This window comes from Callospermophilus lateralis, chromosome 19 (genome assembly GCF_048772815.1).
Source record: "Callospermophilus lateralis isolate mCalLat2 chromosome 19, mCalLat2.hap1, whole genome shotgun sequence".
NCBI lineage: Eukaryota > Metazoa > Chordata > Mammalia > Rodentia > Sciuridae > Callospermophilus > Callospermophilus lateralis.
The window spans coordinates 6,370,582-6,383,508 of NC_135323.1; positions in this window are offsets into that span (position 1 = coordinate 6,370,582).

The following is a 12,927-nucleotide window of genomic DNA, read 5'->3' on the forward strand; positions in this document are numbered from 1 at the left end:
CCCAGTTATCCCACTTCTTGGTATATACCCAAAGGACTTAAAATCAGCATACTATAGTGATGCAGCCAAATAAATGTTATAGCAGCTCAATTTACAATAGCTAAACTATGGAACCAACCTAGGTGCCCTTTAAGAATGGATTAAATGTATATATACACAATGGAATATTACTTAGCTATAAAGAAGAATGAAATTATGGCATATGCCAGTAAATGAATGGAACTGGAGACTAAGTAAAATAAGTCAATCCCAAAAAACCAAAAGCAGAATGTTCTCTCTGATATGCAGATGCTAACTCATAATTGAGGTGGTGGGAAATAGAAGTTAGTTGGGCTAGACAAAGCAGAATGAAGGGAAGGGAGAAGGGATGGGGATGGGAAAGACAGTAGAATGAACTGGACATAACTTTCTTGTGTTCATATATGAATATACAACCAGTGTAACTCAGCATCACATACAACCACAAGAATGGGAAGTTGTACTCCATGTATGTATAATGTGTCAAAATATACTCTACTGTCATGTATATCTAAAAAGAACAAACTTAAAAAGAAATGCTGGGCTAGGGTTGTAGCTCAGTGGTGGAGTACTTGTGTGGCATGTGTGAGGCATTGGGTGTAATCCTCAGCACCATATAAAAACAAATAAATAAAAGAATGTTTGAAGACTATTTCCTTTTTAAAAAATTTACCAAGACTGCTAAAGAGGTATATTTATTTTTTTAAAGTGCTACTTTAGTGCTTTGGTAAAAAGTATGCTCTCATAATCACACATTCTACCTTTTTTATATTTTCTTTCCTCACCTGTAAATGGCTCCTGTTACAGAGAAAAATTTGGATCTCAGACAAAGAACTCCTACCACTCCTGGTTTTAGATCACAGGGGTACTGGACTCTAGGAATGCTCTCAGGCTTTGCCTAGGTCTTACAGATTCCCTGACTCTCAGGGGGTCAGTTGTCTGTACCTGGTTTTCAGAGTGACATCTGTTCAATGTTAAGACTTTGAAGTCAGCTCTGTGGGTCATGAGCATTCTGAAACACCACTCTTCCTTCTTATATTAAGATCCCCTGGTTCTCCAGTCTTCAGTCATTCCAAGCCTTTGTTACTTGCCACTCTCCACCAATTTGTTTCTTTCCATTTTTAGATGTCTTCAGCTTCCCTTTAATCTATGATTTAAGTTTTCTCTTACATATACCACATTACTCTTATTTAAAATATTTTTAGTTGTAGATGGACACAATACATTTATTTTTTTATTTTATGTGGTGCTGAGGATTGAACTCACACAAGCTAGGCAAGTGCTCTACCCATGAACTACAACCCCAGCCCACTCAACTTTGAAATCTAGCATTTGAAATGTATTTTGTTATCAATCTAGTTATTTCATTTGAAATACATTTTGTTACTAATGAAAACAAAATTTCTTCTTCTCCATGAAAATATAAGGCATCTTGCTTCACTTCCTATATTTTGATAAAATACTCTGGAATTTATATTTTCCTTTGGATTAACAATAACCAAATTATCTTGCTAATATTGTTTGGTAATGTTAATATTTAAATAGTTTCCTCTATTTTGATCTTAAGTCACTATTGCCAACCCATATTTTATTAGAGACAGTAAACTTTCTCTGAGAAGAGGAGGAAGAGGAAGAAACATGAAAAGAAGATGCAAATGATAACCTGAAGGAAGTGATAGGTTGCAACAGGAGAGCTAACTGGATGAAATTCTACTAGTGGTCTTTGGACTGAGAGAAACAGGTAAGTTTTGTTTTTTATCAAGATAATCCACTTCTAGACTTCAACTAAAACAAGCACATAAAGACTGTTTTGCTGCTTATCAGCCAACTCAGTTCAGAACCTAATTTTTTAAAAAATCTCTTCAAGTAATAAGGGTAAATAGTTTCATAACTTTACTTTGGTGCTGGTGATGGAACCCAGGGCCTCACACATTAGACAAGTGCTCTGTACTGCTCTCATAATGACCACGTTTACCTTTCCTCTCTTAGGACTTCTTAGAGTAAAAAGATTTGGGATTCTCTTCAGGAGATTCTGTTTTCCCTTTAGTTAGACAATGCACATCTTTATTTTTCCCCTCACTTTATTTCTTCTTGAAGAGCGTGACATATGCTATTCGGTTTTCTTCTCTCAGGTTTTGAGATCAAGAGAGAAAATTAAGATTCTTCAACGCAGAAAAAACTGGGGACTGTGCACTGTTGCTTTAGAGGGGAATGCTCTTCATAGTCCCATTTTACACAAAAGACTATTAAAACATTTGGGGAATCAGGAAAAACCCCTGACTTAACAAAGATTGCTTCTCTCCTTTATAGGGAGAGAAGCCTCAGAACTCCAACTGGAAGAACTTCTCAAGCTTAGAATTCCCCATAAGAAAAATAGTTCAGAATAGAGACCTCACCAGTGCCCTCAAGGTAGAAAATCTGTTGATAAGAAGCTGTAACTTATTGAGCACCAGAAGATTCATTCAGGAGAGAAAACTTACAAGCACCCTGGCTGTGGAAAAAGTTTCCTTAGTTAAGACCTTTATAGACACCAATATCCCTACACAGGTGAGAGAACCTAAGAATTTCTATATTTTATGGAAAGCAATTTGGAAATGTGTCTTCTCTCCTTTTATAATTTTTATTAGTTATTGAAGGACCTTTATTCATTTGTTTGTTTACATGTGGTGCTGAGAATCAAACCCAGTGGCTCACACGTGCTAGGCAAGTAATTTACCACTGAGCCACAACCCCAGCCCAATGTCTTCTCCCCTTTAGTCAAGGAGTTCCCTATCTGAGGGGAAAAATGAAATAGCAATCAAAAAAATTAAAATCTTCACATATGCACACACATAGCTTTCAGTGGGCTCTCCACCATCATAATAATAAAGCATAAATTTCTCAAGCTGGAAAGGTCTTCACAACATGGTCTTAAAGTGTGGCAATGAGTACTGCATTAACTCCTTCTTGCATCCCAAGTCAGCATCACTTTAGTCTGTGTTCCCATGGTGCTTTGTTTATATCTTGCTTTTGACACTTAACATCATGGTTCATTTGGGTTGCAATCAGACTCCAACCTGCATCCTCTCCTGCCCTTCCAATGTACACACATCAGCAACTCACATGAATGGATTTTTCACAAGGTAGAGAACATCTATAATTCATCTCTTCACCCTAAAATGCCTTATGTATAGTAAATATTTAAAATTAATATTTACAAAATCAAAGAAAGATATCAAATAGATCTTGGAAACCAGGAACATAGAACACTGCATAGATAATTATAGATATATTCCTGATCACTTTTAAAAAGTGCAAACATCAGTACCCACCTCATAAAGTAGTATAAGTATAAAGAGTAAATGAGGGTGCTAGGGGCATAGCTCAGTAGTAAAATACTTGACTGGCATGCACAAGACCCTAGGTTCAATCCCCAGTGAAACACACACACACACACTAACTGAAATATATTTAAATGCAGGTCTTAAACATAATACACTTTCAAAAATTGGTATATTTTTATTCTTTGTTGTTTGATGTTTTTTTTTAAAAAAGCATGTATGCTATGTAACTTTAGTTACATCCCTAAATTATTTTATGTAATATTCTCCTATTTCAAAATAGTTTATTATTGCAGTTCTTAATTTTATTTCTTCTTTGATCCCCATTGCCCTAATAATAAAGCATAAACTCCTCCACAGGCTATAAAGTCTTGCTTGTATTAGAGAATTGTTCAACTGGTCCAGATGTTGAAGAAATTTTTCCTTATAGATTTTTTTTAACTGCATTCACTAGAAAATGAGGTTCATTCTGCTTCTGTTTTGAAAAGTTAATTCATATTTCCTTGTAGACTTATATTTGACAAAACTTATTAAGTATCCTAGACACAAATAAGATGAGAAATTATCCCCCCGACACCTAAATTCCCCCTCTCTAGAGGGTTTTGTTGGTTGTGCATCCTATTAATCTCTTCAGATGTGCTTAACATAGCTATATGTATAAATTATATGTATGTATCAGCCTATGCATATTTTCCATATTTAAAAAAAAAGTAACAGTGTGCCTGTGATATCTATCTAGGCCCAATCAAGGACTTTTTTACTCTTACCAACTGTGCAATATGCAGTGTGGATGAATCATGGTTGTACTGACCATTCCATGCTGATGTGTATTTAGATTGTTTCTGTATCTTTTGTTCTAATAACCAACACTTCCGTGAACACCTCAGATACGCATACTAGTGTTCATTTGGTAATTTCTTTAGGATAGAGTACTAGAAATGAAAAAAACTAAACCAGAATGCATATACATCTTCAAGTTTGAATAATATTGCCAAATTGCCTTCCAAAAAAGCTTCACAACTTTAACTCCTACCATAGGATACTAAAGTGCCTGTATCCCCACATGCTCATGAAAGCTATGTTTATCAACCTTATTAATTTGTGTCAATACCATGGGTAAAAAAAATATATCTCCTTGCTATTGAGATTTCATTTCTCTGATTACTTGGAGACTTAGCATCTTTTAATACCTAATGGCATTTTGTGTTTCTTTTGTGAATCGCCTGTTTATGTCCTCTGAACATTAAAAAAAAAAATAGAGTGCTTTACTAATTTGTTTTTGTGGTAGTGGGGATCAAATTCAAGGCCTTGTGCATTCTAGACAAGAATTCTACCACTGAGCTACATCCCCAGCCCTTTTTATTTTTTATTTTGAAACAGGGTCTCAAATTGCCAAGGTTGGCCTTGAACTTGCAATCCTCCTGCCTCAGCCTCTTAAGTCACTGGGATTATAGGCCTTTGCCTCCACGTCCACCTAGAAATATCTTCCACACTGCAAGATCATAAAAAAATTTACACAATACACTTTCTATTTCTTTAATAATTTTAGTCAACTTTTTTGTACATGGTGAGACAGAAATGTGTATATTCCAGAAGGATTATCAGCAGTCCCAAAACCATTTATAAATTTGGCTTCCTTTTCCCCTGGGCTTTTAAATATCATCTTTGGTATAAGATAAATCCATTCACACATATTTTATGGATGCTTTTGTTTCCATTTACCTGTATATCCATTCTTATAAATGCATCACTTTTAATTACTGTATTTTTGCAGTATGTTACATCTGGTATGATACTTTACCCCACCATTGATCTTTTTCACAATTTTTTTGGTTATGAATTTAGGGTCAATTTGTTAAATCTTATTTTTAAAAATCTTATTATGATTTTAACTTGGGTTGCAAAGATTTGTTGATTATTTTAGGAATGGTTGATATATTTATGATACTGGCTCTTCCATCCAGAACTATGATATATTTCTTCAATGGTTTGGGACTTCTTTTATTCTGTAATGCTATGTGCTTTTCTTTCCATAAGTCTTGTGAATTTCGTATTGATTTATTTCTAGTTATGGGTTTTGCTGCTATTGTGCATAGAATCCTCCTTTTAAAAGTTTGTTTCCTAGTTACTCCAATCAATTTTCCAAATGCCTACAACCAGCCCTCAAAACCAGCTTCTCTCAGAACTAGTCAATACTGTCTGCATCTAGAAACATGCTGTGTCCCAGGACCAGGCAAGTAGGCTTTACTGTCCTTAAAGATCCAGTAAGTAAAGCAATTAAACAGCAGCGCTGTGGGAGGCCATCTGGCAGGTGATTCGAGTTACCTCCCTGGCTGAGCAAGAGGCACCTAGACACATCTTTGTGTCCAGAGCTTTCCCCACGCTTCTCAGGTCCGAGGGCTTGTCTGTGTGGAGGCCTGCCTGGCCACAACCCCTGAAGACCCAGTCGTCTCACCTGACCTTGGGACACTGCCCCCCTTAATCTTGATTGGATGGGATTTTTCCCCAGTATTTTTTGTTCCCCAATAAAAGTCCACTCCCTGGCGTGTTCTCTCTCTCTGGCCTCTTCAGTAAACCTCACTACTCTAATAGGTAGCTTGAGGCTGGAGGTAGGAGAAGCAGTCCTGGAGCTGGTTTAAAGGTAATTAGAGTTTGTCTCTTTAATTCAAACTCCCTTTTTGGATTTGTCATGGAGCTGAACCTTCATTTATGAAGCCTGTGCTGGCCAGGGGGCTAAACAGTGCCTCTTTTGGTTTTAACATATTAGGGGGTGGGGTCCTATGGCTAGAAACCCCTAAGTAATCCTGGGAGTCCATGAACTCTCCAAGCTAGTATTAAAAATTGCAGCTGCAGCTGCACCGGCCCTTTCCTGGGAAAAACCATTAGGTCTACAGTTAAAAGCGTTTTAAAAGATTGTTCAAAAAGAATTATGAAAGAAAATTTAAGCATCTCTGCTCTAGGGTTCTCAGGGGCAGAGTTTGAGAACCCTTGCTTTCTCATCCTGTTTTCTGTTTGGGAGAACACTGCAGGGCTGTTGTTGAGTTTCATGATCCATTTGTTTTCACAGCTCTTTCCTCTTTATGGTTAATGCTTCTCTCCACCCTACCAGTTAAACGCCGTGGGGCCAGGATCTTGCGTGGCGCGTCCGTCCTCCGCTGGGTGCTCGGCCAAGGAAGGAGGGTGCTTACGGCTGGAGTGCTTTGGGGGCCGGCGGGCTCCAACAGCCCGGGAAGTCCCTCTCCGCGAACCCTCCCAACCAATGCCAAACTCCCTCAACTTCCGGCCTGGTGCCCGGGATACAAACGCTGCGAGGCGGCTCTAGAAAGCAGCAGCTACTGGCTATCTAGCCTGTCAATCAGATCGAGGTCTGCGCCCCTGGAGAGAAGTAGTTCTGCGTCGCCAGCACAGGTGCTGCGCGGACCAGGCGAGTTCTGGTCCATTCGCACCGCCAGCTTGCTCCCCGCCCCGCTGGGCAGGAGATGCCCAGGCCTCCCCTTTCCTAAAGGAGCCGGGCATGGACCATGCGTGGGTTGGGTCTTGCTTGTCTGGGCTGACGCCTGCTCAGGAGGTGCAGGCGGGGGCATCTCAGGGCTGGGTTCTGTACCAGCCCACGGACTCCGAGGGCCAAGGCAGGGACTACTCCCCAGATGTCAGTCACTTTTGTTACTGTTTTCTAAACTCTTGAATCAACCCGTTTGACAGAAAACGGAAGCTCAAAGGAGCCGGTTACCCAGCTCACGTCACACAGCTCCTAAATCTTTTTTCCTACCACTTTGCGCAGCTTCCAGACCCATAAACAAGCAGTTTCGAAACAGGATGATGCGTGGCAATGACCGAAGCACAGGACAGGGAGAAGCATCTTAAAGGACAAGGTTAAGTAGAGGAACCTCAAAGGAAGAGAGCAATTGTTTTTTTTTTTTTTTTTTTTTTTCTGCCTCCTTCACTGAACTGGAAGCCCTTTAGGTGTCAGAGACTGTATGCCCAAAACCTGGCTGGAGTGGTCCCTATAAGTATCGGTAGGAAAAAAGTTATTATAAAATTCTGAAACAGTAAGTTGAATGAGTAAAATGAACACTTAATCTCTACCTAGATGTAACAATCAGAATAAGTCATATAAAGTGTATAACTTTATAAAGCCCCTTGCTTGACGTTATCATTGCAAGAGAACCCTCATTTGATGAAAGTGTAGGGGGTACATATTCCAAGTCCAGTTACTGCAGCCCCTCAGCAGGGTCAGGCCCACCGGCAGCACCTGCTTTGGGAGGCTAGCTTCCTGCCTCTCCATCTATCCTTCTCAGGTTTTAGATTGTCCCTCGGGAAGTGCAATTACTAACATGTTTCTCAGTGAGAAGAGTCCTTGGTGGAAGACCTGGGTTGGGAATGAGATCAATGAAAGCTCCCTGTTGCCTTCAGGTTTTAACAGGGACTCCTTAAGGTAGCATAAAAGATCCTTTATATGATCCTCCCAAAAGAAATGGTTTCACAATACCTCTTTACATCCCTCATATCTAATCCAAACCATCCACATCATGTCAGCTCCATCTTCAGGATTATCCAGAATCTGACTCCTGCTACCAGGCTGGTTAAAGGTCCTACAACCCCTGTCTTACACTATGGCAGTAGGTTGCTTTTTCCTCTCTCTGTTCCATCTTTTCTCCTCTACTGTCTCTTCTTCCTACAGAGTGAGAGCTTTTCTTTTAAACATGTCAAATCATGTCACTGCTAGTGAAACTCTTCAGTGTTCCTTCATCTAAGAGGAGAAGCCAAATCTTTAGTGTGGCCTGGAAGCCCTAATTGAACTGGCTCCAGTTCCATCTCTAACCCCTGCATTCACTCCTGCTTCATGAGCCATACTACACTTCCTCAAACTCTAAGCACACTGTAAACCCAGGGCCTTTGCAATCACTATGAATAGATGAAGACTGCTTATTCCCAAATTGAATTTGTGACTCACTCTCCCCCACTTCCTTTAGGTCTATGTTGAAGCACAAAGGGCTTTCCCTACACTCACTAACCCCCTTATTCTGATAACAGAGAGGAAAACTTTTGACTAGGTGACATTAGAAATGAAGTTCAGTGAGTGGAAATAGACAAGTCTTTAATTGGGGCTTCCACTGAAGGGAATAGTACTGACTGAGGGTCCAGCTGCTCCCTGGACAAAGGGAAATGAGAGCTTTTTATGATTTTTCTGGGGTAGATTAGGATCTGGTAATTTTCCATTGGCCAGGGGCATGATTCCAAAATATATTTCTTCTTGTGTGAGACTCTCATCACCAGATGTCAGTCAGTTTGTCCTAGGAACTCCTGAGTTACTCTTGCAGCTGGCCCATTACCCTGTACAAACATCCTGTCCATGTGGCAAGGTCTGGGCCTTATAATAAGGATGAAAGACTTTGGGTGCTTTGGCCACTTCAAGCTGCTGAAAAAGCAGAAGAATGGAGTAGAAGAAAACACACCCCTGCTCCAATGGACAGCCAACACATCCGTATGCAGAGCCAAATAGAATCTGACCCAAAAGTTAGGGCAGCAAAGGGGAGAGACATAATGTGAACACAGAGATCTCATTTCATTCACCCATCAGACATCTGCAGGTCCAAGTGAGGAGTCAATGTTTTCAGCAAAATCTACCTTCAGATCCCTGAAGAGTAACCCAGGCAACCATTATCGTCACAACCCATACATCAGAGGTTGTTAATCACAACCAAGCTGATAGGAAACTAATATATGGCTATATCATCCTTAAAGAAAAGGGGGACAGTAAAACACCATATCAGTGAATGTCCCTTTCTGTTCTCAATAATCCAGTCAAAATAAGGGAGAGCAAGCCTGGACTAGAATATCTAGATACATATTATCTTGAAGGACACTGGCTTTCCCTTATGCACTCTGGGACCTAAGGCAAGTTAGCTTTATCTGCAGAAAGCTACTTTCTTGCATGTACATCAGGACAATTGCTCCTTAGGATACTGGTCACACAAGTAAACTAAGCAAGGTGGTGCTGATGATGTCACTGCTTCTGCAGCCTAATGTATAAAACTCCTCTCTCAGAAATGACGTGCAGAACTGAGGGCACTGTGGAAACAATATGTGTCACTCACCCAGCCAGGCATCACTGGACAAAACTCCACGAAGTAAAGAAGGCACTGCTTGGCAAAGCACCTATAGGGAGGGACAAGAGTGCTGTGTGTTCCATCTGTCACCACTGAACTCTCCTTGGGGCAATTGCTAGTCTCTTGTAAGCTTTTCCCCAATAAGTCATATGTCTCACATGCCATCTCTTGGCACTTTCTCTAGCCTTCCAGCTCCCTACCCCACTGCCATAGCACAACTGGGCTGTGAATATGATAATTGCCTAACTCTGGGACCTCCAAAGTTGGTGATTATTTTAAATTGATTAAGAATAAGAAGCTGGAGGGTTTATTTAGATTTTCCCCTGGTAACAGTTCCATCTTGTGTAAAAGTTCTGCTTCTGTGGGTTTATCAGGATCTCATGGCGGGGTTTGTGGAAACTTGCACAAGAATAGAGCAGCAACATGCTCTGCTACAAAAGGGTCACAGCTTACTGTGCACAGGGGCTTCTTTCATTATCCCATCCTTTTGGTTCGTGACGTTTCTGTTGTCTAGTTTTTCAGCTTCCTTATAACTATCTAATGTGTAGCATGTTTGTTTATCGTCTGTTCATACTTTCCTGTAAGAATGTGAGCTCTGAAAGGGGCTTGGTTTTATTTACTTCTGTGTCCAGAGTATCTAGAATGGTACCTGGCATATGGCAGGTGCTCAATAAATATGAGTGAAGTGAATGGCGGTGACTGTCCCTTCTGGCTATGTTTTAAGCATGTTAGTTAACTTCTCCAGAGATAGCTGCCTGTTCTAGTTTTCTCAGGTTGGGAGGAATTCCTACAATGAGGGCCCTCCAGTGCTAAAATGGGGCAGACTATGTTTTGGTCCCATATAAATATGTTGGTCACACCACCTCTAAGCCAACCTTTCCTTGTCTATTAAAAAAAAAAATTAAAGTATCTTCTTTATAGAGTTCAGTGGAAATTAGAAGAAAGCAAGGCCTACTGTTTACTACATCAAAGACACTATGAGAGTTGTAGTTATGTTTTGACAGCCTGTGTCAGGTTCAGTTGCAGTGAATGGCCTATATACCCACCTAACTCTGAACCCTTGCCCATGCCCTATCACCTGGTCTGGATATTTAAAGACCACCATTTTGTTTTGGCCATTTTGAATTGGCTGTTTGAGAGTATCAATTTGTGTTTTGTTTGTCTTTCTTTTTTCTTTCTTCCCTGGGGATTGAACCCAGGACCTTGTACAGGATAGGCATATTTTGACCTTTGACTAATCCCTTTTGGCACAGAAACATTTAGAAATTTAGTCTTTTAAAAACTCATTAACTGGGGCTGGGGATGTGGCTCAAGTGGTAGTGCGCTTATTCGTGAGGCACTGGGTCCGATTCTCAGCACCACATAAAAATAAAAAATAAAGATATTGTGTTCACCTAAAAAAAACTAAAAAATAAATATTAAAAAAACTCATTAACCTTTTAGGTTCTGAATTTTTTTTATTTATCAAGCACTGTGCAAAACACAACCTCAATGCTAAAGTGAAGAACTGTGTTGGGGGGTAAGGAGCCAGCTAGTACACATTGTGAATGACCTCAGAGCATTTACCAGCTTTCTCACCCTTGAGAAGCTGTTGAGTAACTCTAAGCAAGGCCTAGAAATTACCTTACACTTGAATGGTTGCCCTCTCAGAATCCCAAAATTAAATATATCATGAGAGGGAAAATTTGAACCATAGTGGGACTCATTATTCTCAGCTCCAGATCAATACAAGAAATATTCTATGACCTCAACTGTTTTTTTCCATTCTGTCAATAACAGTTGTTTTATTTAAATACCATAAACCTTCTTTATCATGATGCTTTGGGGGATAGGACAGATATTCCCTTAGAGGCTAAGCTAATTATAAATGACTTTTAACAACTATATTTTTCTTATAGTAAAAGTAATATAATATTCATTTGAAAAAAAATCCTAAAATGGCGCTAGAAATATTGTTCAGTAGTAGAATGCTTGCCTAGCAGGTGTAGGTCCTGGGTTTGAACCCAACACCACAAAAAATTAAAATGATATAGAAATGAATGCCATAGAAAGTGACAAGGTCAGATTGTCTGAGCAGTGCATTGCTTAGGAATATGAGCAGAAGGCAGATCCTTTGAACAGGCGTGTTGAATTTAGATTTATCATGTTAACTCCAAAAGGGACACACATCTGGTGAAAAGGAGCAAGAAATGACCCTGTTATCACTCCATTTTAACTGCTAAATCAAATAAAATACATTATAAGGGCTATAATTCTATCTTCAAAAACAACTTTTGTGTAGCCTTTCTTCATCTAGAAAGGCCCAAATGTCATCAAAATGTTGCCTTTCAGAAGTCTGCCTCAAAATTGCCCCTGTTGCAAAAAGTGGTGTTGCAATTGCAAAATATCCTGTTTTTGGCTGGAAACCCCCATTCCTTACCCTGCTCAGTTCAGAGGAGTTCCTGACCCATCAGGATAGGGTCAGGAATCCCAGGAACCTACCACACCCTGCATGTCACTGCACAACCTCATCATTTCTGTCTAGCAGTAGGAGGATACCTGGGAGATGCTGGGTGGCAGCCTTCCAAATTCTGGTTCAGGGCACTGGTCCCAGCAAGACAGTCAACACCCTCTGGACTAACCTGAGGATTTTGAACATCTGCTATCGGCACCCTATATTTTCACTGGAATTCATCCATATTTTTAGGAAGAATGTTGTGTTTGGGGGTTTCCTTCTCATTAGGATCCACTGGACTAGGTGTGACAAACCCAAGGGCTAACATGAAGCACTGAGCAGTCTATGAAGTGTGAAGCACATGGACGACCATTGAGCAAAAAGGCAAATTCTGCCAGCCAACACCCATCAGAGCCTGATGCCAGGAGAGTTACACCCAGAGGTGCTCACAAACTGGGAAGGTGTCAGATATTGAAACTGACCTGTGGGATGGCTCATTCTGAGCTTCAGTGGTCAGTTGAAAAAGTGACATCTATGAGAAGTGTCAAATAGTAAAATACTAAGCTACTACTGTTCAGGGAGACAATGCTGAGAGGTGGTTTAACAGAGTGAGTTTGCATTCTACTTCTGAGCAAGTTCACTACTTCTGGTGGCAAGTGGGAAGATGAACCCAACCCTGCAGGGTCCACAGAGGTCTTAGCAGATAGTGTTTTTGAAGAAGCTGTGCTTGGCACAGAATAAATGCTATTGAAAGATTAGTTAAATTGTCCACAAAACATCCTTTTTTTTCAGTTTTGGGAATTGAACCCAAGGTCTTGGGAATGCTAGCTACGAACCCTACCTCTGAGCTACATCCCCTGTTGCCACAAATATTTTTAATCCAAAAATTTCATGGGGTGGACAGAAAGTTTAAACTAAAATATGCAAATAATGCTAATTAAGTCATAGTCATTGTTTGCAAATACCATTATAAAAGTTGATTTAGGAAGGGACATTCAATGACTACAAAAGTTATTGGGTGAAAGAATGTAAGAGAAGACACACA